Source organism: Desmodus rotundus, chromosome X, assembly GCF_022682495.2.
Source record: "Desmodus rotundus isolate HL8 chromosome X, HLdesRot8A.1, whole genome shotgun sequence".
In the NCBI taxonomy this organism is placed as follows: domain Eukaryota; kingdom Metazoa; phylum Chordata; class Mammalia; order Chiroptera; family Phyllostomidae; genus Desmodus; species Desmodus rotundus.
In genome coordinates this window covers 10,263,180-10,288,544 of record NC_071400.1, presented here as the reverse complement: position 1 = coordinate 10,288,544, position 25,365 = coordinate 10,263,180, and the positions used below count along the sequence as shown (strand labels likewise).

The following is a 25,365-nucleotide window of genomic DNA, read 5'->3' as shown; positions in this document are numbered from 1 at the left end:
TGTCCTTCAGCTCACTGATTTGATCCTCTGCTTCATCTAGCCTGCTTTTGATTCCTTCTACTGTGTTCTTCAGTTCAGAAATTGTATTCTTCATTTCCTTTTGGCTCTTATTGATAGTTTCTATGTCCTTTTTCATGCTGGTGTAATTCACAGTAAGTTCCTTGTAGCTTCCCCATAGTTTTTGGTAATATTTAGTGAGCTCATTGAGCTTCCTTTATAACCATTGTTTAAACTCAGTATCTGATACTTGACTTGCCTCTATTTCATTTAGCATTCTTTCTGAGGACTCCTCCTTTCCTTTTGGTTGGGGGTTGTTTCTTTGTTTTCCCATTATTTGTGAGACTCTTCTTGTTTGTTTCGGCTTCTTAAATTGATCTGTTTTGACTCCCTGAGTTTGTGGTGTGAACTTCTATGGTAGGAGAGCTGTGAGATTCAGTGGTGCAGTCTCCTTGATCTCCTGAACTTGATGCTCTTGGGATGCCCTTTATGCCATTTATGTTGGCTCTCTGGATGTAATTGGGTTTCGATTGTTGTTGAGTCGTTCTTTGGTGGGTCCTTCCCTCCAGCTGGTTGACTGAGGGTCACTCTGCCCACCATGTCTTGTATGCTGTTGTGCAGGTGCTGTCAGAACAAAACCATACAGCCCAGGAAACAAACCACACCCGCAAAAATAACCCCCACTCACAATTACACTATCAACAGCAAATGAACCAGTATTAATAAGGGTGTAAAGAGATTAAGGCTATTATAAGAAAGGAGAGAAGTAAACTATAGTATAAAATCTAGTGACTTAATATGCATAAACTTGATGGACAAGAAATGAATATTAAAAAGCTATGCAGGAAAGAAAATATCGCTGATCGTGGAGAGGACCACAGTGGATTTCGTGTTGGTAGCCACTAGTATTTACCACTGTTTTCCTTTCTGGATTTGCCTCTGGTGATGTCAGATGTTTGCCCCATCTGAACTTAGGCAGCCTGCTCTGAGACTTACAGGGATCCATGGCTGTCTCCTTCAGTTGTTTATCTAGTCACTCTGCACTCAGCAGTCAGGCTTAAGCACTGCAGAGCTGGGGAAAGTCTCTCCTGGGGGTGGGGCTATTGTTTCCCCTCAGACTGCAGCTGCTCATAGGGGAGTGGTCTGCCTGAGCAGGATGACTGCTGCGTATGAAGGATGAGTTAGCCCTGGGATCCTGGAGGCTACTCTCTCAGCTCTCTCCCCAAAGCTTCCATCCCCAGTCTCTCCTCAGGTGTCTCCAGTCCACTCTGCCCCCACCTTTGCCGGAGCCCCGGGTAAGTGGCTGTAAATGAAAATTTGTGTGTTTGCCCTTTAAACAGCTCTTTGTATCTCCAGCTGTCTGTGTCTGGCAGAGAGCGTCCCTGATGCTTTTCATTGCTGGTTATCTGTGTACATTTTGGGGTTCTAGAGCTCTAGAATGGGGATCCCAGCTTAGGGTTTAGACCCCACACTTCTCAGGGGGATCCAATCAATTGCTTAATTATCCCTCTGGCACGGCTGCCTGCAGGCATCCAGCCAGCCCTCTGGAGTCTCCACCACACTCCTTACCAGTCAGTTAGTACTGAAGATGATTCTTCTGTATGTCCGAGGTTATAAGGCTTCTCTCTTGCTATTGTTCAGTTGTTTGTTCTGGGTGATTTGTCCTCAATTTAGTTGTAATTCCAGATTGGTCCTGGGAGGAGTTTAGTGTGGCTTCCATTTACTCTTCTGCCATCTTGCCTCTTCTGTCAGAAGTGTCTAGATCTTAATCTGAGGAATCTTTTGCCCTTTTAGCCTTGTAAAATAACACAGTAATGTCTCCCAAATTATTACCCCAGTTTCCCATCTGGTCTGCTAGCTCTAAAGCTAGACAGCACTGAAAAACTGCATGTCCTTAATTAAACCAACATTCTTAGCCAGTATGTATTTACTAAGGATTAATCCTAGATCATGTGCACTTCGAAAGCAATTGCATTAGTTTCTGTTATGTCTCCAATTTGTATGAGCACTCATTTGTTTTAAGCCAATTAAATAGGACTCTTTTACAATCTAAATTTAAATTTACAAATCAATTTTTGGCAATACCATCTAGTAGTAGAAACATACTGTATTTATAATATACATACATAGACATACATAAACACACAGACAACACAATACAAAACTTTAAAGAAAATTATGGATCCAAATATGTTTTCTGGCAGATGAACTAAGTTGAGGTTTTGCTCAGATGGCCAAAGTTTTTGCATGCTGTAAGAATTCCCTTAAAGCTGTTTTTAAAATTAAAGAATACACTCTAGGAGACTTCCAGTCAAGATGGCAGCATAGGTAAACACAGCTCACCTCCTTGCACAACCACATCAAAATTACATCATCTAAAAGTATAAAACAACCATCACTCGGAACCATCCGAAATCAATTTGAAAGGAGGTCTGACAACTATGGAATTAAAGAAACCATATCCATCCAAACTGGTAGGAGGAGCGGACATGTGGAATGGGCTGGTCCCACATCCACAGGTGGGAGATAGAAATTCGGGAGAGATATCTCGGGAGTGATGAGTTCCAGCCCCACATCAGGACCCCCAGCCCAGGGTTCCAGTGCCAGGAAGATAAGTCCCCATAACTTGTAGCTGCAAAGACCAGTGGGGATTGAGCTGGTAGAAGAAAATTCTGCAGTCCCACGCAGTTCCCCTTAAAGAACCCACAAATGGACTTATTCAAATTCACCCTCTCTGAGCTCCAGCACCAGGGTAGCTGCTTGAAAGACACCAGTTGCATACGGGGAGTAACTGAAGTGTCTGGCATCAAGGCAAGTGTTGGGAGACAGCTTTAGACATAAAGAGGGACAGAAGCCATTGTCCGTTTTCTGAGCCCTTCCCCCACAGAGCCGGCAGGCAGGTGCCATATCTGAGACTCTATCGACCTGGCTAATACTGTTTGCCCTGCTCTGGTGATTCCCTGAAGCTCCACCCCACTCAACTTATGGGCCTGCCCAAACCATTAACTGTGACTTTTCCATGTGAATGGCTGGTTTTGGCTCATGCTTCTACAACTTCCTAAATCTTATCAAACAAGTATCAGCCAGCCTCAGTGAGTTCCCAGCCCCCATACCTCTTGCTAAGTGGCCCCAGACCTGGCACACACAGCAGCCAGCCTAGATTCACAGCTTGGCTTCACCTGGGAATCTCCAAGCCCAGCACATACTTGCAGCCATCTCAGATTGCTATATAGCTCAGGTTGGCCCTGGGCAAAACACAGGTGGGAGCTGACCTTGGCTTGCACCACTGAGGAAGCCCTGGGGCCTGTGCACCCAGTGGACAGCTACAAACCATGTCAGAGCACCACCACCCTGCCCCTGCACAACAGATCCTCCATGGAGGTTGGAGGTTGGTGTTCAGTGGTCACAGCTAATCCTTGCAGCTGACTAGCCTGAGTAAATCTATCCCGTTGACCTACCAATAGCAATCAAGGCTCGACTACAAGAGGAGGGTGTACTCAACCCACGCAAAGGCACACCTCGAGTGCCAAGACTGGGTGATAGGGGAGGCTGTGCCACTGGACCCCACAGGACATGTACTACATTAGGCCACACTACCAAGATAGGGAGTCATAGAAGCTCTACCTAATACATAGAAACAAACGCAGGGAAGCCACCAAAATGAGGAGAAAAAGAAACATGGCCCAAATGAAAGAATAGATCAAAACTCTAGAAAAAACTAAACAAAATATAGATAAGCAATCTGTTGGTTGCAGAGTTCAAAACCCTGGTTATAAGGATGCTCAAGGAACTTAGTGAGGACCTCAACAGCATAAAAAAGATCCAGTCAGAGATGAAGGATACACTAACTGAAATAAAGAACAATTTACTAGAAACAACAGTAGAGTGGATGAAGCTGAGAATCAAATCAACAATTTGGAATATAAGGAAGCAAAAAACAACCAACCAATCAGAACAAGAAGTACAAATAGGTAGTTACAGAATAGCCATGGGGATTTAAGTACAGTATAGGAAATGGAGTAGCCAAAGAATTTATACATGACCCATGGACATAAACAATGGTAGGGGGATTGCCTGAGGGAGTGGGGGGGGTGGAGGGGGGCAAAAGGGGAAAAGTGGGATATTAACAATATTATCAATAAAATAGAATTTAAAAATGCACTCTATTGTTTCTGAGAAGTTTACGATCCTCTCCTTTAAGGTTCCCTGTTAAGGTGGGCTTATCAACACACACACGCACATGCACACACACAAAATAGAAAGCAAGTATTCACAATAAAATTGGAAAGCTCAGAAAGTAAAGTGACTGCCCTCAAATGCCTGGGTTTTAAAAGTGGCAGATATCCTGGGGAAAAGACTGAAAAATGGCTTTGGAGGTAAGGCCTGAGTATCAGCTGGTGGCTGCTTATTTAGAGACAGAGAAGATGGGGAAAGGAAAGGAAAGGTGCAGATGGTAGGCAGGCTGGTAAGTGAGGGGTCTTCTGAGGATTTTCAGTAAACCTTGTTTTAGAGTGACAAGTACAGGTTCAGAAGAAGATCAATGATCCCCCTTCTGTTCCAGTTTCATGAGTGCTGGTTTCCTTTTTAATTTATGAAAGCATTTACCCAACTTAGAATTATTTTTTTCCTAAGGGAGACAATAGTAGCCTCTTGATTTTAATTAGAGCTCTCAAGTTACCAATTAAAAAAAAAAAGGCTTCCCATTGTTTCTGGGAGATACTGTATTTTCTTTGTTCTAATTGAGCATGTAGATGAGCTTTGGGGTTTCAAAGGAACCACATCTTGGCCAAGAAAGCTTGAGATCATGTGTGTGATTTTTGGCCAGAGGCCTGGCCAATTGGAATTTTCTGGACCATAATTTTGGTACATGTAATCGGCCAAAGTCCCAGATGGTAGCTGAGTGGCATGTGAAAATTTAGACCATAGATTACCCATTTTGCACTCCTTCTTATGGGTGGTACTCCACTCTGCCTCCCACAAGTGCCCATTACTGTTAGTATCCTTACAAATCTTATGGACAAGGCCTAGTCCCAATCTGGTGGATACTCTCCCCACTATATTAACATGATGGAGGAAAACCCTCCTTGGAAGATACCCTCCATGGTGACAAACACGTAGGCATCAAACCCAAATCATATGTAGGAGCCCTCTTGGTCCAGTCATATGAACTGAGGTCACCAGATGAGGGTTTCCTACATAAACTGAGTAAATTCTCTGAGACCTCAAAAGGAGGCACGGGAGATCTGAGATCTCAGAGGACTTACCCAAGACTTTCAGGTACCACCTGGAAGACAAGTTGAGCACAAGGGACTCATGCAGGCACAAACTGCATTGGCTTCAAGATGCATTGGTTTCAAGAGGGTGTCAGGAGATCAGGTCATTGCTTTAGAGCTGCACATTGGGCACCATGGAGTGCCAAGCAATGGTTTTTATTGCTAATTTAACACCAACAGGAATCCCCAATTTGGTGTGCAATGAAGAAGGAAACTTTATTCAGTGTAAAATAGCTCAGTTGTGATACAGCACAGCTGTGAGAACAGCCCTGCTGTGTAGCAGCTCAGTAGTGTTACAGCTCAGTTATGCAGCAGCACGGCTGTGAGGAGACCCTGGGGTGAGGTGGCCCTGGGGCAAGGCAGCCCTGGGGTGAGGCCCCTCTTCGATTAGACAGCTCTGCTCTGCTCTGTTTTGCGCTGATCTGCTCCATACTCATTGACTGAGCCATCTTCTGAGGAAATGCAATCTTCAGTCTGGTGAAAGTCCAAATCAGAAGGGAGATGACTTATATAGACAGAAGTCCCAACCCTTGGTCTTGATTGGTTTGTCCTCATGCATATAAGAACTCCAAATTCCAGGGGGGAGTGGAGAGGGGACAGTGGGGAGAGGGGATTACAGGAACTACTATAAAGGACACATGGACAAAATCAAAGGGGAGGGTGGAGGTGGGGGAGGGAGGTGTGTTTGGCTGGGGTGGGGTGGAGAGATGGTGAGAAAATGCAGACAACTGTAATTGAATAACAATAAATAAAAAAAAAAGAACTCCAAATTCTTGCAGTTCACTCCAAAAAGCACTGTCCTGATTGGTAGGAATGGAGCTGCTCTGATTGATCAGTTAAGATGCTGATGGAGATATAGCTATGCAGCACCATTTGGACAATGCAAGCTTCAGTTTTATTGGTTGAAACACAATTCCAGAAACTCCTTTATATAGGCTGACTCAGATGGCAGGAACACAGTGCAGGCAGGCAGTTCAGTGTAGTTTGTGAGAAGCCCCTGTTTAGAAACAACTGTTGGGCTCTGCTTTTCAATTTGAGCCCAGTTAGCCACCAGGTGTTCTTCTTAGTAGGTATCTTCTTTCTTGGGATCCACAGACATTAATATCACAATAGGTAGGGACTTGTGTAGAGATGGAAACAACATCATAGTGTATTCCCCAGCAAGTTTGATCAGATCTTGTTTTTCTAAAAAACAAAACATGGGTTGGCATTTCCAGGATTTTTGCTCCTAAAGTTATCACTCAAGACAGGTGAAATGTGCACTGAAATGACTTGGGGTCTGACCAAGGGATGCTATGATAGAGCCATCCAGTTCCAAGCCAAGGGTTAGGAGGCTCCCTTGAGGCCCACAGGGAGCCAATTCTGGGGCTGCCTAGCTTAGATAAGCTGACTCCGAGGAAAAGACAGTGATTGTTTTTTTTTTTTCCAGTCGGTGGGGTGGGGTGCTCAATCTTTTAAGAGCTAGAGCACAAAGAAAATGAAAGTCTTTAGAACTTCTTCAGCATTTTTTAATGAGAGATAGAGAGAAAAGTCCCACCACTTATACACACACATAACATGATTAGAATTGTTGAGTACAATTTTGGTTGAGTTAATTGTAATACATGCAAAATGGCATTCTACTATCAAGACCTTCTGGAACAGAGAGATGATAGTTTATCATTCTAAATAGTTCAGTGGATTTGAAACAACAAAGCACCAAGAGATTAAGCTACTTGCTCAAGACACACAGCAAAAAAGCACAATGCTGAGATTAAAAAATAAAAATTTTTAAAAAGCACTGTTATTCTTGGTCTTTGGTTTTGAAAAGCCAGACCTTAGCCCACTGAAGCTCACTATGCTTCTGTTTTAATCCATTTAATTTACTGCTAGCTTGCCCTTGCCTCCTTTCATTCTCTTTGCATTGGCCAAATGTCAATTTGCAGTAGTTGTTCAGAAGTGCTTGACAGTTTCAACTTTTTAGTTCTTGGCTCTATTTTTTCCCAGGGGAAAGCCAGGAGTCATGCTAACTGGTAGCTGCATCTCAGCCCCATGCTTGTTCAGGACTGGTGTGTGTGTGTGTGTGTGGCATGTGTGTGGTTGCACGTGTGTGTGCACCTGCAAATTAGTGAGGACTGCAGGATTGAGAAAGTTCAAGGTTTTAAATGAGAAAACAAATTCCTCTAAAAAGAATTGTCTCCCATGACAAAATATTTTTTAATTTAATTTTTCAATTACAGTTGACATTCAACATTATTTTGCATTATTTTCAGGTGTACAGCAGAGTGGTTATACAATTATATACTTTACAGAGTGATACCCTCGATATTGCAGGTTCACATCTGGTACCACACACAGTTATACCAATATTATTGTCCATATTTTTATGCTGTAATTTATATCCCTGTGACTATTTTGTACTACCAATTTGTAGTTCTTAATGCCTGTATGTTTTTCACCCAGTCCCCTAATCTCTCTCCACTCCAGTAAACATCAGTCTGTTCTCTGCATCTATGACTGTTTCTATTTTGTTTTTGTTTATTTTGTTCTTTCGATTCTACATATTAGTGAAAAATATGATATTTGTCTTTCTGTGTCTAACTTATTTCATTTAGAATAATATCCTCTAGGTTCATCCATGCTGTCCCACATGGTAAAATTTCATTCTTTTTTATGGCCGAGTAATATTCCATTGTATATACTTGTATGTACTACAGCGTTTTTATCCACTCATATGTATTAATGAGCACTTAGGTTGCCTCCATATAGTGGCTATTATAAATAACACTGCAATAAACATAGGGATGCATATATGTTTTTGAATTACTGTTTTGGATTTCTTCAAATAAATACCTTGAAATGGAATTGCTGGAATTAAGGCAATTCCATTTTTAATTTCTTAAGGAACCTCCATAATGTTTATTTATAGTTGCCACACCAATCTGCATTCTCACATGGGGGTTCCATTTTCTCCACATCTTGCCACATTTGTTGTTTGTTCATTTATTGATGATAGCCATTCTGACAGGTGTGAGGTAATAACTTGTGGTTTTAATTTGCGTTTCTCTGATGATTAGTGAATTTGAGCATCTTTTTATATGTCCATTGGCCATGTGTGTGTCCTTTTTGGAGAAGCATCTATTCAGGTCCTCTGCCCATTTTTTAAATGGATCGTTTGTATTTTTGATGTTGAGTTGTATGAGTTTTTTATACACTTTGATTAGTAACCCCTTTCAGATGTACCATTCTCATTTGGTAGATTGTCTTTTTGTTTTGTTGATGGTTTCCTTTGCTGTGCAAAAACTTTTTAGTTTGACTTTTAGTCCCATACTGTATTTTTTCTTTTTTTTTTCTATTTTTATTCAGTTACAATTGTCTTTTTCTTTTTCTTCAATTACAATTGTCAAGGGGGAGGGTAGAGGTGGGGAAGGGAGGTGGGACTGGCTGGGGTGGGGTGGAGGGATGGGGAGAAAATGCAGACAATTGTAACTGAATAAAAATAAATAAATAAATTTTTAAAAAGTTTATTATGTCTAAGTAATGTTATCCCAGTTTTTTTGTTGTTGTTACCATTTGAATGAAATATATTTTTCCATCCTTTACTTTTAGTCTCTGTGTGTCTTTCCATCTTAAGTGGGTCTTAATTATGTTTCTTAATTTTCCTACTTTTGCTGGTTCTCATGCTTGTTTCTGTGTATTAGGTAGATCTGCTGTGTCTCCTAGTCTTGTTATGGTGAACTTATATAATAGGTGTCCATTGTGGACCAGTGGCACAGTCTCCCTGATCACCTGATCTGGTTGGTCTAGGAGTGTTCCTTATGTGGGTTATTTGAGTCCTCCTGTTGTAGTTGAGACTTGATTGCTATTGGCACATTTTTGGGTGGGATTGTCCCTCAGGTTGGCTTGTTGTGAGGATTGGCTATGACCAAAGTGTATAAGCTGCTGTCCAGGGACTGACCTCATGAAGTACATTTTGCCCCAGTAGAGTCTGATGCCTTTGAGACCTCCCTTTGGGTGTGCTACTTATGGAACTAATTGGGTCATGCTGTGTTGTGGTCTGAAGCCAGTCACCAGGTATATTGGTTCTTTGGTCTATTGAGAGGGACTCAGGTGCAGGTCAATGTTAGATTCTGCTTGTGAGTTGCCCTGGGCTAACTTTTAGGAGCTACAAAGCAACCCAAGATTAGTAGCTGCCTATGCTGAGACTGAGTTCTTATGGGAGGGACCAACCTGCATACCAGTTTGCCTGCCACTAGTACCAGGCTGGGACAGTTCAGCAACAGGCTCAAGGAACCCTGCATCTGACTGTCACCTGCTTGCTGCCCATTAGGCTCAGCCACTGAAAGAACCTTGGATGATATGCAAACTGCATGAGATAGGTTCTCATGGAGTGTTCACCAGGTTGATACAGATTCAAGGTCAGCACTAGAGCCGGGTCTGAGACCTCTCAGCAATAGTATCAGGGTAAACTGAGGCCAGCTGCCACATGCTTGGTGCCTGTGGATCTTTGGTGTGGGGTGGGGTCTCAGAAAATCATCAGGGTGGATGCAATAGATTTCATCAGGCCAGACCAGATTAAGATTTGGCTATGTGGATAAACATCTCTGCACAGGAGCAGTGGTGCCCATTGCGTGTACAGGAAGATGGCCTTCACCCTAAAGCCACACAACTCAGCCTCTCTCTTTGTGTTTCTGTCATTCTCCGAGTCCACCCCTGATCCTTCTAGACTTTTTTTTTTTTTAAGGAAGACTGCAACACAGACTCAAGCTGGTTGCTACCAGCAGAGACTACAGTAGTGTGTGAGTTTATAGGGCCGGGCCTCAGGGAGTCATAAGGATGGAGCTAGTATATCTCCTCAGGCTAATACCATGTGTTGGAGATGATCCAACACAGGAACAGTGGCACTGTTTGGGCATGTGGGGAAATTGGCCCTTGCCCAAAGTCATACAACTCAATCTCTACTTGTGTGTCTATGGAACCTTCTGAGCTTGCCCAGAATTCCTCAAGAGTTTTTCAAGAAAGACTGCAATGCAGGCCCTGGCTGTTTGCTTCTGGAGGAACCCATAGCTGTGTGGGAGCTGGGTAGAGTGGGGTCCCTGGAAGTTATCAAGGTGAGGCTAGTGCAGGCCCCCAGGCATTCTGGGCAGTGTGGGAGAGGGTATCAACAGAGGGACATTGGAGCTATCCTTTCAGCCTCTCTTTGAAGCCACATATTGCAGTGACTCCCTGTATGATTCCTGCACTTATAAGTTACCATTCCTCCACTGGAGCTCTGAGTGGGTTCCTGTGCAAGATTTTGTGCATTGCCCCTTTAAAAGGACTTTTTGTGTTTCCAGCAGCCCTCTGTTTCACCTAGATAAACAGAATTCCTGCTGATTTTCACAGTCAGATGTTATGTGACTATCTTTCCAACACTAGTGCTCTGGGCTGGGGAGACACGGGTGTGGTTGATACCCCTCCGTCCTCAGTGAGGACCTCTGTAGCTAGATATCCCTCTAGATTTTTAACCTCCACCCAGGGGTGCAGGGCCATACCATTTCACGTCTCTGCACTCCTAGCAGTCTTGACATGGCTTCTTCTGTGTAAACTTAGTTGTAAAATATTTTATTTTTAAAGATAGTTATTTTTGCAGTTGGTTGAGGTTCAGAAACAGGCAGGATGAGGCTCAACAAACGTGTATTTCACTGGGATATAAGATGCTCTTGTTTCCAGGTCATAGAAGCCAATTTTGGAAAAAGTCCCAGCTGTGTTTACCCCAGATTCAGGTTTCATTCAAGGGAGCTTCTTTCCATACCCCTTTTCCCTCCTCCCAGCAAAAGCTGCTGAGATAAAGCTGCCTTTAACAAGAAGTAACTTTAAGCAATTAGTAGCATTTCCTTTTCAAACTGGGCAGAAAACATCTCTGTGGGAGTCTGAACCTGTCACACCTGTCAAGGGCTTTAGGAAATATGAAGTGACACTTATTGCACCTAAACTCCAGAGAACTTGCCTGTATGTCGACTGTGGGAAGCCTTGCAGATTTTTTTGCCTATGGAAGGGCCCTCACTTAATCAGGACTGAATGTTTGGGTGTTGGGAGCTTGAGAGGCCTGCAGATAGTTCACAGATGTCCTCAGACCTAAGGACTATGGCAGACCAAGAAGTCCATTATTCACCTGTGTCCAGTGTCTCAGGTAAGTGAAGGTTACAGTCCTCACTGGGAAAGACAAGAGAGGCAAATAGATGTGGGAGCTTGAAAGAGTTGCAAGGGACCTCACCTACACATCAGCTAGATCAGTGCTTTCCAATCTTTTCATACCCTCTCAACCCTTCTGTTACATTTTTTCATAAGGTCTAGTGCTTCATATGTTTTTTTTGTCCTGAAAATGCCACACTTATTAAACAATAGCTTCTCTGTGTTTATACACGAGGTCTGTCCAGAAGGTATCCAACCACGCAATATGAAAAACAGAGACATTTATTGAAGAAGATACAAGATACAAGAAACACTGTATACAGGACAATGACACCTCAGTCCGCTTCAAAGTAGGCACCTTAGGACCTCACACAGTTCTACAAGTCACCATCAGCTGCCCCATCATATTTTCCTGAATTTCATTGACAGTCTGAAATCTCTTCCCTTTACAAGGTGATTTTAGTTTTGGGAGAAGCCAGAAGTTTCAGGGTACCAAATCTGGGCTGCAAGGGGCCTGAGTCAGCTGGGTGATTTTGATGTTTCACCAAAAAACTTTGCACAAGACATGGTGCATGAGTGGACGTGTTGTTGTGATGAAGCTGCCAATCAGCAGTTGCCCATAGCTGCAGCCTTCTGAATCATCTGAATAGTTTCCACACAGGAATGTTCAAGCTTAACACAAAATTTGATGCAGATTCGTTGCTCTACTCACTTAGTCATTTTGAATGTGATGGTCACACGGTACACATGCTCACTCGATGGCGTCTACCACCCCCACTGACTAGTAAAGTCATCATTGTTCATGAATGTGCATTCCAGTCCACACTCCTTGGCTGCCAGGTTACACTGATGTTGCACAAACTGCTCTCATTATATTAGCAACAACTGGACTTTTTCTGGACAGACTTTGTACACAGGCATGTGTGCATCAGAGCTTCTGATCAGCATGGATAACAAATATTATTGTGCTTGGTTGCTGTAATTCCAAGAAAAAGCAAAGTGACTTGACATTTAGATAACTGGGGCAGCTGTATGATAAAATGCTCTGTTTTCCTTAAAGTTTTAAAATATTGTGAATGACTTGAGCATCACAATGATTAGCTCTGTGGTCTGTTAAGATGACTAGGAACCTAGGTTGGGAACCATTGATCTATTTACTACATCCCATTTTTAAGTCAGCGAGTAATGCTCTTGGCCAAATACAACATTAATCTTGGAACTGAGAGTAAACCTCACCCTATTGTGGGCCATTTTGCATCCTTTTACTTGACTTCCCCCATGACACTACTAGCCTGTAAGTTTGACTCATCCATGATCAAATATTTTAAATATAATGAAGGGGACTTTTGGTAAAACTCTGTATTAGTCAGGATTCAGAGAAACAGAGCCAATAGAAGATGATAGATGATGATGATGATGATGATGATGATGATGATGATGATAGATAGATAGACAGACAGATAGGTAGACAGATAAAGAGAGATGTAATTGGCTGAGGTGGTTATGAAGGCTGAGAAGCCCAATGAAATGTTGTCTGCAAGCTGTAAACCCAGGAAAGCTGGTGGTATAGTTCTGGTCTGAATCCAAAGGTCTGAGAACTGGGAGAGCCAATTGTGTAAGTTCTAGTTTTACAGCAGGAGAAGACCCATGAACCAGTTCTACAGTCAAACAAAGAGAGTTTAATATATGTTAAAGGCACACAGGGTGGTTTGGAACTGCCTTGATATTTGAGACAGGCCCTCAGTTTCTGAGAGAGGTATTAAAGGAGCTCTCTCATTGTGTTTATCTGAAGCTCAAAGTCATTCATAGATACAATAAACTTAAAGACTACCTATGAAGTGTAAGATGATATAGCTGGAAGGAGGGGGTGATAGCAGTCACAATGGAGTGGTAGGTAAGTAAAATAGACTGTGTTTGAGGGAGATTGTTTTATTAGGGGAGATATGTGCACAAGACTATTTCTAAGGCAATGTATAAGATAGTATATGTCTCTGAGGGTTGTAAATTGCATATGTAATACTTTGTTCAGCAGGATTCCCTGGGACTGAAAGGTGTATAGAACCAGGTAAACCAGCAACTGCACTATTTATAACTGCCTCCTAGGAGAAGACAAATGTAAGTTGTACTTCACTGGTGCTTTGTGCAGCAAATTACAACAAAATTTAGAAGCACTACCATCCTGGCTATTTGTATGTTTAACCAATAAGTCTCACGTTGATAACCAATAAGTCACAAATATTTTCTGCCTCCTAGAAATAAGTAAGAGATCATTCAAACCATTTTTATCTGATATATTAATCACATTTTCTAGATTACCTTGCCGATATAAACAATTACCTCCAAAGGCAGTCATGCCAAAATGCCCATTCTTTTAATTTTATTATTTTGAATTGTGGTAAAATACACATAACAAAATTTACCATCTTAACCACTTTTAAGTGTACAATTCTGTGGAATTAAGTAATTCACATTGTTATGTAACTATAACCAGCATCCATCATCAGAACTCTTTTCATCTTGTAAAATTGAATCTCTGTACTCGTTAAACAAATAACTCCCCATTTCTCCCTTTCCCAGCCACTGGCATACACCATTCTACTTTCTGTGTATATGAATTTGACTACTATAGGTTCCCTATGTAAGTGGGATCATATAGTATTTATTTGTCCTTTTGTAACTTAGCATAAAGTCTTCAAGATTCATCCATGCTGTAGCATGTGTCAGTATTTTCTTCCTTTATATGTATATATCACATTTTGTTTATCTGTTCATCTCTTGGTGGAGATGATTGGCTTGCTATCACCTTTTGGCTATTGTGAATACTGCTGCTTTGAACAAATGTTGCTTCAAGAATTTTCTTTCAATTCTTTTGGATATATATCCAGAAGTGGCATTATTAGATCATATGGTAATTTTATTTTTAATTTTCTGAGGAACTGCTATGCTGTTTTCTATAGTGGTTGTACCATTTTACATTACCATCAACAGTGTACAAGGGTTCCAAATTATCAACATCCTCACTGACAATTATTTTCTTTCTTTTAAAATAATAAGCATTCTTACGTTTGAGGGGTGGTGTCTCGCTATGGTTTTAAGGTGCAACTTCCTAATTGTTAATGATGCTGAGTATCTTTTCACGTGCTTATTGGCCATTTTTAATCTTCCTTTGAGAAATGAGTATTCAAGTTCTTTGCTCATTTTTAAATTGGGTTGTTGGTGGGGAAGCTGTTGCTGAGTTTTTGTTCTTTATATATTCTAGGTATTAATCCCTTTTCAGATATTTGATTTGCAAATGTTTTCTTCCATTCCATAGATTGCCTTTTCATTTTGTTGATAGCGTCTTTTGATGCAAAAAAGTTTTACATTTTAATACAGTACAGTTTTTTTTTTCTTTTGTTGCCTGTGGTTTTGGTGTCATATCCAAGAAACAATTGCCAAATCCAATGTTATGGAGCTTTCACCCTATGTGTTCTTCTAGAAGTTTTATATTGTTAGCTCTTATATTTGGGTCTTTGATCCATTTTGAGTCAAGTTTTGTGAAAGAGTTCAAATTTATTTTATTTTACTTTATTTTATTATTATTTTTAAAATCTCACTTCAAGATATATTTATTGATTTTTTAGAGAGGGGGAACAGAGGGAGGGAGGGATGGGGGCAGAGAGAGAGAGAGAGAGAGAGACATTGATGTGAGACAGAAATATGGATTGGTTGCCTTACATACACACCCTGACTGGGGACTAAACCCACAACATAGGTATGTGCCCTGACCAGGAATTGAACCCATAACCTTTTGGTGCATAAGACAACACTCTAACCAACCAAGCCACACTGACCAGGGGTCCAACTTTATTTTTTTACATGAGGATCTCCAGTTTTTCTAACACCATTTGCTGAAAATACGGTCCTTTTCCCATTGAATTGTATTGGCAGCCTTGTTGAAAATCAATTGCTCATATATGTGGGTTTATTTCTGGGCTCTATTTTCTACTACATTGATCTGTATGTCTGTCCTAATGCCATTACCACACTGTTTTGATTACTGTAATTTTGTAATAACTTTTGAAATCAAGAAGTGTGATGCTTTCAATTTTTTTCTTCTTTTCAAGATTGATTGGCCATTTGGGATTCCTTGAGATTTCACATAAGTTTCAGGATGGCTTTTTCTATTTCTGCATAAAATGAAATTGGATTCTTTTGTACAGACTACATCTATAGATTGCTTTGGGTGGCAGTGACATCTTAACAGTGTTAAGTCTTCCAATCCATGAACATGAATGCCTTTCTATTTATTGAGGTCTTCTTTAATTTCCTTCAACAATATTTTTTACTTTTCAATGTACAAGTCTTTTACTTCCTTGGTTAAGTTTATTCCTGAATATTTTATTATTTTTTGATGCTAGTATAAATGGTATAGTTTTCTTAATTTCATTTTTAGATTATTCATTGTTAGTATATAGAAACAAAACTTATTTTTGCTTATTAATTTTTATCCTGATTTTTATTAGTTCTAACAGTTTTTTTGAGGAATTTTAGGGTTTTCTATGTATAAAATCACATTGCTATAAACAGAGGTAAATTTACTTCTTTCTTTCCAATTTGGATGCTATTTATTTCTTTTCAGAAAACCTATTCTTATATTGAGCCAAAATATATTTTCTTGTAGCTTTTCCTGTTTTCTTAACAAACTTTTAAATTTAGAACAGTTTTAGATCTACATAATTATTGTGATGATAGTATAGAGAGTTCCCATATACCTCACAACAAGCTTCTCCAGTTACTAATATCTTCCAGGTCTTAGGTATGTAGGGGAAAACAGGAAAATATGGGAGCAAAAATTAGCCCATTTTTAGTACTCTCATTCCTTCATACCTAAATCTGCATCTTGAAAAACAACTCTGCAGATCCTCCTCCCTGCCCACACCCTGCTCCCATACATACAACATTCTTTTCCTCTCTCTCTTCCTCTCTCCTCAGCAAATCAGGTAGACAGACTAGTCTGACTGCCTCAAACATACTCTAATCCTAAGAAACTAAATTCTGCCTCTGACGTTCCATTTCCCCAGTGGTTTTAATATGATGTCAATTCTCCTTGCTTTAAAACATGCCCCAGGATCTTAGGGAGATGGCAAGCAAATGGGGTATTAATGCAGGATGATGTTTCTTACTTCAGGGTGTCCATGCAACATTTATTGTCATTAAAATAGTGTCATTCGAATGAGGTGGCTAATGTTGGAAAATGAATGCAAAGTTGATCATTGTTCTGTGGATCTGAGCTTTGATGAAGAAGCTGAATTAGAGGCAGTAGTTCAGCTGTGCTTATGCACTATGTCTCTGTATTACTCAGAGTGAAATCCTGGAGACTCTCAGGAGGACAAAGCCGCTAAGGTTATATCAGGGTTGTGGGGAAAAATTACCTGCCACTTCTTCTTTACCAGGCTGTGGGGAGAATGAGGAATATACTATGTGTACAGTGGCCTGCCTGCCTAGAAAAAAAAATGTGGATGTTTTATTAGTCTTGTGTATAGTCATTGGTTAATTCCCCAGCGTCCCTATAGAGTCCTGAAAGCTCTGTAACTAATTTCTGTTCCTTCCTCAGGTTTTTGTTTTTCCATGGTGCCCAGGTTAAAGATAAATTGATTTCTCTCTATCTTGAGTTTAGCTTTTGTCCCTCTGCATTGAGGCTTTGAATTCTTTGGATCTGTACAGTTATCCACTAATGGCTAGGCTTAAACATTAAACAAACTCACAGAACTAATTAGGTTTTATGGCTCGTGGCCAAGTCAAGTAGTTTTGTTTCTCAGAATTTCTGAGAGAAAAAGAAAACATTTAAGACTTGGTAAAAACTTTCCTCAAAATATGTCCTTGTACATGAAAGTATTGCTGGCCTCAGGGAGATGATTGCTCTAGCCCAGCTTGGGAATATCCAGCTTTGTGTGCTCTGTTCTTTAGGACTTCACTGTAGGTGGAGCTGTGAAAACCTGAGGGGGCCAGAAGCCATTTTGAAGAAGTAGAATACACTGAATCAAAGGTGTAAATAACACAGCTTGATTAATTCAAAACTGAAGCCCTGGCATCCCCAATCTCATGCTCCACAGCAGTGATTTCCCCTTGCCCAGAGACCTAAGTATCTATGTCCAAATCTCATATTCTTTCATGGACAGATTTAGGAATTCATACCTCAGGTTGCTTGGGTTTTTCCTTCATTGTCCCCTAATTTGAGTTAAGCTTAAAATTAGAATCATTAAATAGTAAAAGAAACACATAGCAATAACAGAACATTATGTCCTGGCCCTTAGAGATTAATTTAGTGTGTTTAGCAGCATAAAACTTCATAAAGGCTTTCACTGGCATATTACAGCATAAACAGCATCATTCAATATGTCACCACACATTGCTATTCTTTCACTTTGGCATTATTTATTGATTGTAGCAGAAGCACAATATTTGTACCTATTAAATATTTTAGTTTCCTTTATCTTTTTCTGAGTAAAAGTGAAATGGTACCATTATTGTTAAACTATTTGCAAGGCCAAAAGCCTCATGAATATTGTTTACATCCCTGGTTACAAAGGCAAGTAATGGGACAGAGCTTCTCTTCCTGCTTTGATTCCTATCAAGGGCAATGTGTGTGTGTGTGTGTGTGATACAGGAAGGGTAGTGACTGAAGCAAGATTTTTTTTTTAAGATTTGCATTTATTTTTAGAGAGAGAGGATGGGAAAGAGAAAGAGAGGGAGAGAAACATCAATGTGTGGTTGCCTCTTGCATGCCCCCTACTGGGGACCTGGCCTTCAACCCAGGCACATGCCCCAAATGGGAATCGAACCATGACCCTTTGGTTCACAGGCCCACGCTCAATCCACTGAGCCATACCAGCCACAGAATGAAGCAAGATTTTTAAGGAAGGAGGAGGCTAGAAGGAAAAACAACTTTCAATGAATTGTAACTACATAATGAAATTATTCTGAAATGTAATTACAAAAATGGCTGTGTGTTTTCTCTCACCTCCTCCTCTCTCTCTTTTCCTACTCCTACCCTCCCCAAAAGCACTGAAGTAAAATGAGACTGTCAGATTGAAGCCACACACCCACTCTAGGTCTGTTTTGAAAAAGGGATCTTTCATTCCCTTATTTCCTTTGTGGTGATGGCAGAATGGATACTGCAAGATGCAGTTATGGTGTGGACTTGCCACTGTTGGGGTTTTTTACTCTCTCTTGTGCTGCTCCCTGGTCTGGCAAGCAGGATCAAAGCTTCAAAGGCTTTCTGTGGCCACATTTCTCCCCATCTCTTTCAGTTTCACACTTGCCATTCAGTACTTAGTCACTGTCTCTCTGACAAATGGCATGAAAGAGTTGGATATTTAGTTTCCAAGTTAGGAAATGCTCCAGTGTTGCAGTGGAGGGTGCAGTCCTTGTGGCTGTAGGTTCTGTTGAGGATGTCGGGAGAAGACATAAAATGTATTTTTAACCTAGTACTCAAGAGTATGTAAACATGTACATTATTTAAGGAGTACATTTAGGGGCTCACCCATATTATTTAATACTGGTTTTTTTCTTTTTAATTTATAATTTTTCTAGGACCCTTTAGAGTGTGTGTTTCTGATTCCTTCAATTTTTTTTTTCAAGCTAGTTGTCAATTCCCAATGTAGCTTTCAGATTTTCTTGGTCACTCCTGACTTCTCTTCTAATTTGTGTTTTCTCCTCAAAATAAAACTGCATGTAATGAATAAAGGTAGATGATATTCAGTTATTTTTTTAAAGATTTTATGTATTTCTTTTTAGAGAGAGGGGAAGGGAGGGAGAAAGAAAGGGAGAGAAATATCAATGTGTGGTTGCCCCTCACACACCCCTCCACCAGGGACACGGCCCGCAACCCAGGCATGTGCCCTGACCAGGAATAAAACCAATGACCCTTTCTTTGGTTTGCAGGCCAGCATTCAATCCACGGAGCCACACCAGCCAGGGCTGATATCCAATTTTAATACTGTCCATTAAAGCTTTCTCCTACACCCAAGGATATCTTCCTTGCATGCAACATATACCTCTGCCATAGTTGGTTGAGTGAGACATGTAGATACAAGATCAAAGTCCTAGAATAGCGAATAGCATCAGGGTTATTGGACATGCAGCCATGGGGCAAGAGCTGAAACATGTAGTGTAGGGAGCTGTGGGGAGGAGGAAAAAAAAGTATATGTTTGGTGGAAGAATAGACCAATTTTGTCCAGAAGGACCTGAAGCAGGCAGGCAGAAGGAAAGCAAGCAATTTGGTTATGGCTGTTCACTGAACACCCTTTATTGCTCTTTGTTCTTTTTTTAAAATATACTTTTAGACAGAGGGAAAGGGAGAGAGAGAGGGAGAGAAACATCAGTGTGTGGTTGCCTCTTGCATGCCCCCCACTGAGGACCTGGCCTGCAACCCAGGCATGTGCCCTGACTGGGAATTGAACCAATGACCCTTTGGTTTGCAGGCCAGCACTCAATCCACTGAGCCACACCAGCCAGGGCTGCTCTTTGTTCTTACCAACTTATCCTTCAGCTGTCTATGTAATGTACACAATGCACATCTTTCAACCCATTCCTTTAATGAAATTTATCACTTTCATGGTCTTCCTTAGTTCTTTCTTTTTCATGGCTTTTGGGAGTTGAGGACTAGATGTGCTACCTCAGGAAAACTTTTATCAGTGCTCTGGGAAGATGGATTTAGCATTCTTGCTTATATTTGTATACATGCAGCCACATGCATGCTCAGCAACCACCTTACTGACTCATTTTCAGTTTTTTTCCTTCAGTTTGTTTTTAATCCTCACCTGCAGATATGTTTTCTATTGATTTTTAAAAAGAGAGGAAGAGAGAGAGGAAAGTGAGACAGAGAAAGAGAAACATTGATGTGAGAAACATCAATTGGTTGCCTCCCGAACATGCCCCAACTGGGGATCAAACCTTGGTTACATATGTGCCTTGACCGGGAACCAAACCCTCAACCTTTTGGTGTATGGGAAGATGCTCCAACCAACTGAGCCACTTGGCCAGGGCTTTTGAGTTTTTTTTATAATAGCTTTATTGATATTCATTTTTCTTTTTAATTTTAACTATAGTTTGCATTCAATATGATTTTGTATTAGTTTCAGGTGTATAGCACAGTACACTCACTCCGTCATACACTCCACAAAATGGTCCCTTCAATATTTCCAGTGCACCGTACATATTATTACAGTATTATTAACTGTATTTCCTATGCTGTGCTTGACATGCCTGTGACTATTTTGTAACTACCAATTTGTACTTGTCAATCCTTTCACCTTTTTCATCAAATCCCTCAATCTACCTCCCCTCTGGCAGCCATCAGGCTGTCCTCTGTATCTATGAGTCAATTTCTGTTTTGTTTCTTTATATTGTTCTTTTGATTGCACATATAAGTGAAATCATATGGCACCTGTCTTTCTCTGAGTTATTTCACTTAGCATAATACCCTGTAGGCCTGTCTATGCTGTTCCTAATGGTAAGATTTCATTCTTTTTTATGGTTGAGTAATATTACATTGTATATATGTGCCACAGCATTTTTATCCACTTGTCTATTGATGGACACTTGGGTTCCTTTCATATCTTGGCTATTGTAAGTAAGGCTGCAATGAACATACTGAAGATAAGCTGATCCATTTTCTTTATAGTCCATCTGATCCTGAAATCCTTTGAGTATTATATTTCTCAATCCAATATTAACAGAGAATACATTAAATAAGTAAATAAATTAATAAATATGGTTCTGAGGTCAAATATGTTTTGGAAATAATGGATTAAGCAAAATAAAACAATTTCTTTAATATCTTTCTGGAGTCTTTCTGTTTATATATTGTGACTCTATAGAAGATGCAATGTTTTCCAAACTCATTTGCTGAAAATATCTATTAATAATATTTTGAGAAATACTTGTGTTGCAAGGCATACATTTTTGAGAAATACTGTTTGAAATTTAGGGGACTGGAAACTTAACTCAATAGATTTTATAGATTTCCTTTATAATTTTGGTTCCCTTGTCAGTTTGATCTTTGCCATTTCTATGCCCCAATGAAAGAAAACCTTTTACCATCTGATGCTAGTAGTTAGCAACCATCCATCTCAGTGGTTTTTTTTTCAAAGCCTAACAAGTTGCTTTTCCATCTTGTTCTGTTCTTTTCAACCTTTCCACTTTGGTCCTGGGAATTAAAATATTCCATCCTGCCCCTCACAGCTTATTTTTTCCTCTTAGTTTTGCAGACCTGGACATAAATGTAAATAACAAGCACATTATAATTGTAGAGTGCATTATATTTTCAGGGTAATTTTACACCTATTATCTCATTTGGTCCTCTCCTCGCCTCAGTAGGTAAGCAGAGCATGGATTATTACCCCTTTTTAGCTCAAGGCCATTCATCTAACTAAAGATAAAGACAATAAGGTTTTTAGATGAATAAGTTCCACTAAAGTTAACCCACCATTATTACACCAGCCTAATTTCTTTCTTGCTATTTCTTTTATCCCCCCAAAGTGGGACACCTTGTCACATCACCAATTGAAGTGAAACAACAGAACATGCTGCCACTTCACCCAAAAGTGGTGTTTTTACTTTGCCCTTTCTTGATGGCTCAGTGGGTCATTAGCAAAAGACCCAATGAGTGCTTTTAAAAGGGGTTATTTTTGAAATTATATATATATATTATATATAATATGATATCATATAGTATATATATGATATCATATTATATATAATATATATATAAATTTGCTTGGCAAATATGAGAATTTTCTCAGAGAGCAAATGTGGAAAATTGTTTGTCAGGAAATCACACATGGAGGAGCCCCAATGGGTCACTTAATGGTTGAACATTATGTGGGAATCTATGTCAAAAAGGAAGCCAGGACAATTCTAAGTTAGGCCGTCAAGGAAAGACTCATTAGTAGGTGGCAGGGGCCCTTTCCTCTTTCTGAGAGGGACTTCTGATCATGAAATCCTAACCTCCTCCTTGACTCTGTACTAAAGGACTGACTAGTTAATCCTGCATCTATTTTTTGTAATGTGGAAATTTTCATGCTGATTGGAGTCATATTGGGGAAACTCTTTTGGTCGAAGGCAGTGATCTTCAAGAGGGGAGTGGGAAAACTTTGCCATTTGGGACATTTGAAAATATCTAGAGACACTTATGGTTACAACTGGAAGAAGAGGTTGCTACTGGCATCTAATGGGTAGAGGCCAGGGATCCTTCTAAACCTCTTACATTTTATAAGAGAGTTCCCCCTTCCACACACACATGCACACAACAAAGAATTATCTGACACACCATGTCAATGGTGCCCAGGTTGAGAAACTGATCTAAGTGAAGAGCTTGAGTCCCATTGAAGTTGTTTTGATTTGGTCTGTGCTTTTTTTTTTCTCCCCGTTCTCTCTCTCTCTGTGTCTTTCTGTCTCTCTCTGTCTCTATATGTCTCTGTCTTTCTCTCCCTGCTCTCTTTTTCTCTGTATGTGTATGTGCATATGTGTAAGTTGGGGGTTATCCATCTAAGTAAATATAGGCAAAGTTCTCAAAGCACCTCAACAGTATTGCTTTGGTTTGAAGAAATGAGTGTGAATCATGGTGAACTTGAGATTTTCACTTGGGGTCCTGGACTCTTCTGGAGTTGTAGGTGCAGTGCACATACCTGAGGACACAGAATTACCAACCAACACTCCCCTAGATGTGTCCCTTTGTCTGTCTACCTGTCTCACTTCGGATTCCAGCAATTACCAGATTTCATAAGCCTCAGTTCCTACTTGGGGAGCAGGCATTAGGGGCTGTTGTTAACTTTAGGACAAGAATCTGGCAAGAAGTGCTTAGAAGCTGTCTAAAGAGGTGTTCTTGGGGTTTGAAATGCACTGGGTTCTTTCACTTAGGATGAGCTGAGAGAAAAAGTAGGGGGTGGCAACTGTAATAGTTGTCTAGGCTGTTCTCCAACAGTTTTATGCTTAAGGAGAAATTGTGATGAACCCAGCCAGTACGGTTGTGAATATGTAGGATCCAAGAAGAGAGTAGTGTACATGGGAGGAATGGGTACAGCCATTTAGTGTGTAGAAGAGATGCCCGAGCATCTGGGTATGCACTTGTGGTTTTGAATTTGAGCTTCAATTCAAAGCCCCTTCATTCATGTGATAAATAATTTCCTATCCACTCTTAATTTCCATGGACTAATAGTAATTAACCTTTTCAACTTTAACATTGTAGATAATAAATGAAGCTCATTCTTTTAGGGTTTACTGCGGTGCTGGTGTTTGAATAGGAAAAAAGCCTGGGATAAGAATCCCTTCAGTGCATTCAGTGTAGCCCTGAAGGAATTACAGACTCTTGTAAAACCTCTATCTGTAGTGTGCAGAATGTTAAGGTTTGTAATACAGGGGTGGGATTACCAAATGTTGTAACCAAGGTCAAGTGTTGGTAAAATCCTAAAACCTTGGCCTTTTTCAATCTCCCCCTTTCCTCTTCTCTTAGGCCATCCTCATTATATCAGATGAAATTCATGGGTGGTACAATGCTGAGCTGTAAGTCCTGTTGCTGGTGGAAGAAGGAGTGTAGTCTGTGACCTTCCCTAGGAGGTTGTTTTTGATTTCTACTCCTCCTTTGCTCTCCCCTCTGAGTTTGTGTGTTGGGAGGTAAGGAGTGTTTACACACAAAGGGTGTATAAGGTGATGAGTAAAATCAGATAGTCACCTTGCATAAAAACTTTGAAATACAAACTATAGAAATGACCCCTGAAAATATAAAGGACACATGGACAAAACCAAAGAGGGGGACAGGATCAAGGGTGGGAAGTGGGGATGGCTGGGGTGGAGGGGAGTGGTGAGGGAAAATGGAGACAACTGTACTTGAACAACAATTTAAAAATGTGAAAAAAAAACAAACTTTGAACTAGATGCATTTAAGTTTCTAAAAGTCAGAAGTTGTGGTTGAACCTCCCAGCCATTAGCAAATATGATACAGTTCAATAGTCAGTACTTATGAATTTATATATACATATATAATGTTGGAGATAATTCATTGGTATGGTAATTAGACAATGCATTTGAATTTCAATATATGATCGTTTCTCCATTAATCCCAAGCATCAGGTGATTTAAAATTCTTTTCTGTTAAGTTTTAAAGTATATTATGATTTTTTGTCTGGATTGGTTCATGTTTATTTGTCTATTATTCTTTGTTTAGCTCACGCACATATAGTATACAGATTATCATGAAATTCACTTTACTTATTTTTTTTCAATTACAGTTGTCGCTATTCACCCCAGTCATCTCCCCTGCCCTACCCAGCCCCCACCTCCCACATTCAGTCCTCCCCCACCTGTTGTCTTTGTCCATGGGTCCTTTATACATGTTCCTTGACTTGACACTTCCCCTTCTTTCCTCCTTTATCCCCCTCCCACCTCCCTTCTGGTCACTGTCAGTTTGTTCTTTATTTCGATGTCTCTGGTTATATTTTGCTTGCTTGCCTGTTTGTTTTGTTGATCAGGTTCCACTTATAGGTGAGATCATATGGTATTTGTCTTTCACTGACTGGCTTATTTCTAAAGTATATTATGATTTTTTAAAACCAGTTTCACATACAGGTGTCAAGAGACTATGGGAAGTTAGCATGGGGTTAAAAACAAATATCAAATGATGCGTGAAGAGAATAACCCTGTGCAATAAATAATTCATTGTGTAGTCTACAGAGATTATGACCAGTGTTCAGCAATGGCTCAGTATCTGACCACCATTCTAAATGTCAGTACATTCTCAAATTGGAGGTACTCTTTACTGTGTATAGCTTTCCTAAAAGTTACTTCCCAGGTGTTTCACATGCTAAATACCACAGGCCTGATCTTTAAATGATAAATAATTGTTGAAATATCTTAACTTTTTTCCTTTTATTTTCTCTTTAATTTCTTCCCAGTAGCCTAT

The 25,365-nt window shown here is 40.2% G+C and overlaps 1 protein-coding gene and 1 non-coding gene across 4 annotated transcripts in view; one reads left to right on the top strand and one right to left on the bottom strand.

Annotated features, from left to right (window-relative positions):
• Positions 1-25,365, top strand: part of NEXMIF (neurite extension and migration factor) — a 150,624-nt gene that overhangs the window by 26,903 nt on the left and 98,356 nt on the right. The window lies entirely within an intron of this gene.
• Positions 21,955-22,090, bottom strand: LOC112300143 (small nucleolar RNA SNORA21). The gene has a single exon (XR_002974366.1). It is a non-coding gene; the product is annotated as a small nucleolar RNA SNORA21 (small nucleolar RNA).